The sequence below is a fragment of the Scardinius erythrophthalmus genome (assembly GCF_964197995.2).
Source record: "Scardinius erythrophthalmus genome assembly, chromosome: 25".
In the NCBI taxonomy this organism is placed as follows: Eukaryota; Metazoa; Chordata; class Actinopteri; order Cypriniformes; family Leuciscidae; genus Scardinius; species Scardinius erythrophthalmus.
In genome coordinates, this window is record NC_138245.1 from 29,263,055 (window position 1) to 29,267,366 (window position 4,312).

Below are 4,312 nucleotides of genomic sequence, written 5' to 3' on the forward strand. Positions count from 1 at the left end.
TGGCTAAAACAACTGATCTTTCCAACAGTGAACTCAGGAGACGTCTGAATCGGTGTATAACTAATCAGTAACACTTTACAATAAGGTTCTATTTATTACATAAATTACATAAAAAGTACAGTTTGCTTACTCAAGCTTAAGCTTTAAAATAAATAAAACCACTTGTTTTTTTGAAAAGCATACTACATTTTTTCCACACAGTGCTATCAAGAAGAACCGTTAAAGAATCGGATCGATAATCAGAATCGTCAGTGGCATTATTATTGATAAAATCTGTGTTATTATTAGTAGTAGTTAAGGTGATTGAGTGCTGTATTTCAGTGTTTTACTTCTTTGTGTATATATATTTTAATAAAGACCCTGTTATTCTCAGTCCTTCATATAGCCCATGGGGGGGGGGGGGGGCTTTTTTCAGGTCAGAGCAACTGCCCCTCAAAATTCCTGTGCACGTCCCTGATTGTTAGAATGTGAAGGAACGTACACAACGCTCAGTTGATGAGCCAATGCTGCATCGTCACAAAAATTTAACCACAAGACGACACAAAAGAAAACTCCATATAACTCGCGTGAATACTGAATTGAGCTCTCTTTCACTTCCACAGTCTTCTTGTCCTTAAACAAACATATTTAAACAAAATTTTCAAAATGTCCATCTTGGCATGTATCCTTGTAAACACGGTCAGTTATGTTTTAAGTGAACGTAAACAGTTGAGAAAGAATATTGCATAATTAGCATGTATATCAGTATATTGGATTCGTGCATTAGGTCTTAAAGTGACATAAGCCTAATATATCTGCTGCTGTCTGTGTTATTAATGTTAATCAAATAACAAAAGACAAAGACTGAATGACTTTTGGAACTTTAATAAGGACTAATTTCTGTTTCATGGCTGGTGAAAAAATATTTATGTAAATTTTCTTCGATAGTTCACCCAAAAATGAAAATTCTGTCATTATTTACTCCCCCTCAAGTTGATCCAAACCTGAATGAGTTTCTTTCTTCTGTTGAACTCAAAAGAAGATATTTTAAAGAATGTTGGTAACCAGTGATGACAAAAATGTCATTTTTGGGTGAATTATTCTTTTAAGTCACCGCTCATTAGCAGGTGTGGCAAAAAGTTAATTTTAAGCCCTATACACACACACACACACAAACTCAAGGTTTGTTGAGTTAAAATGGCATAATGTTCAAAATGACAGGCGAGAGATTTGATATAACATTCATTTAGACAAGTTATGTAATGTTATGTTTGTTCAAGTCACTAACCCTAGTAATAAACTTCATTGCATATCTCGTCCTGCATCATTTCTGCTACATGAATGATATCTCAAATCATGACAAGAGCGGTACGTTTACTTTTCTGAGCAATCAGACTTTTTTTTTTTCACCTGGCGGATGATAAAATGCATGAAAACTCTTTGAAGTTAAAGTGAAACTTCACCCCATCCACAACACCCTAGCAACCATGCCCCGGCAACCACCCATAACATCCTAGATGCTCATGAGTTTTACAAGCACGCACCACTTGCATTTACTCTGGAAAATGTCAAAATCCAGTTTGATTGTCACCATTTAAACAGCATTTGCTCGAGTGTTGACATTAATATATGCGGCTGCACAGCACTGATTTCCTGGAACCAAGATGCATGCTTATTAAACGTAAATTTCCACGAATTTCCAAGCGGTGTCGTTCGCCTTTGCACTTTAATCTTATGTAGCACTCTAAACTCTTATTAAAATAAAACCTCTCCTGCATATAGGCTTTAATGTGAAGTTCTAGCTGAATCGTGAACCTGCGGCCTCTAATGTGACTCGAAGCAAAGATGAATGCTCTTGGTCTCAGATGTCTGCTTGCACTTATTACTGGCTTCATGGCTTGTCATTTGAATGCTCAGGCACCTGCAGGCAGACTGAGGACTCGGCTCTTCTTGGCAAAACGTGTCTAATTGTGTACCAGTGCAGGGAGAACAAATTCAGTCATTAGAGATTTATTTGCCATGCTGTGTAAGGCCGGGGATTGACTTCGCTCAGGTAAATACTTCACTGTCTCAATGATTAGGAACATAGAAAAAACAAGCTTTAAAAGCTTTTTAATTAAGCTCTTAAGGCGGAACTCGTATCTTAAAAGAGCAGCTTAGCTGATATTTGTTAAAAGTCCATTATTTAAATGAGGTTTCTGCTGATGAACTAATATTTATTGCAATGATATTTGGTTTTCTGAGTAATGCTTGTTCTTTTATGAGTCTGGTTGTTAAATAATACAATAATGCATATAAAATAGTTTTTTTTTACTCTGACATGTTGATTTGAATTGTTCAAAAATGAATTGCTTTTTATTAATATTATGTTTTTTATTATGCGTTCAGATTTGCACAATTCTGGTGTGCAATTCCCACTTTTCACAATCCAATCCAAGTCCCGTCCCACTTTCTTTTTTCAATTAAATGTGCCGTTTCATTTAGAAATGCATCATATTATCAAATGCATCATAATGTGAATGGTAATTCACGTTGATTTTAGAGGTGAAGTGTGTAAATTCTGCACCATATTCTGTCTTAAATGATTAGTGCACAGGCAAGCATCATTTTAATGGGTTTGTTCAGATCAGTAAAGGAATAGTTCACTGTCATCATTAACTCTCCCTCAAGTTGTTTCAAACATGTATGAGTTTCTATCTTCTGCTGAACACAAAAGAAGATATTTTGAAGAATGTTTATAACCATGCAGTTGATGGATCCCATTGACTTCCATAGTATTTTTTTCCCCTACTAAGTCAATGGGGTCCATCAACTGTATGGTTACCAACATTCTTCAAAATATCTTATTTTGTGTTCAGCAGAAGAAAGAAACTCATACAGGTTTGAAACAACTTGAGGGTGAGTAAATAATGACAGAATTTTCATTTTGAAGTGAACAATTCCTTTAAGTAATATGCTTACTTTAGCAGGCAGCACTAAACTGAATACATTTGGAAAATGTTTTTTTTTTTTTTGCAGAACTGAGCAAAGACACACTCATCTTGTTTCTATATCCATCTAAACCTGCGTAGAGATCACCCTGCAGAAGTTCATCGTCTTTAATGGACGACCGTAATTAGCAGCCATTCACCCATGTTCCCTATTGTGAGCTAAAGGTTGTTCTCATTCTATTCTGGTCTCTAGCATTTATCCCTCGACTTGTGTTATGATGGGCTAACTGATATGGACAGCTGGGCAGTTCTGCACCAGTGCTGATCGTCGCCACCGGTGGCTCTCGCTTTCTCTAATATCAGCTAATTACAGTGGTTAATCAGGCTGGTAATGAGTATGGGCACCATGCCATTTCAATCTGACACTGGTGGGAGTGAAGCTCACTTCCCTGCCAAGCTGATGTCAGTTCCTGCCAGCTCCCCGACTGCGCCACGGTCCTCAGTCCACCTGGCCTGTGAATAATGAGAGGCCAGCGGACATTAACCTGCGCTGCTCTTCCAGATTTGGACTACCTCTGTTTAACAGGTGCTGTGAGGTGAAATAAAGAGGCTAATTAAAAAAAAAAAAAGAAGTTTTTATTCTGGTTCACTTTAATACTATTAACAAACCACATAATTCTAAGTGTTAAACATTGGCTCATATGTCACACACACATTCTTGTACATCTATCTTTATGAGGACATTCATTGACACAATGCAATCAGCCGCTTACCCTAACCTTACCCATCACAACTAAGTGCCTAACCGAACCCTTACCCTAAACCGACCCTTAACCTCATTATAACCTGATCCCTAAAACCAAGTCTTGACCCTCAAACAGGCCTTTAAAGGCTCTCAGAAAGTCAGGACCGGCCAAAATGTCCTCACTTTACTCTCTTTGTCCTCACTCCAATGGTCTAAAAAACTCAAACTGGTCCTCACAAAGATAGTTGTACAAACACACACACACACATGTTGTGTTTTCATGTATTATGGGGACTTTTCATAATGATTTTTATGCTACAATCTATATCTTCTTTCCCCTTACACTAAACACGTTTTCCTCATGAGGACGCAAAATTTTCCACACAAGGACAAAGATTTTGGATATTGCCATCTTGGGACATTATGTTCCCATAATGTAAGGTTTACCAGGCCACACATACACACACACACACACACACACATATATATATTACTGATAATTGACCCTCCTCTGAAAGCTCCTCTTGATTTCTCCTAAAAACACCCATCATCAGGCACAAACGTCTCTCGATCGCCCCTCCTCCTTTACATCCCTCCTTCTCTCTCTCTTCCTCTGCATTTTCCTCACTCACTCACTCAGTCAGTCAGAGGAACATCA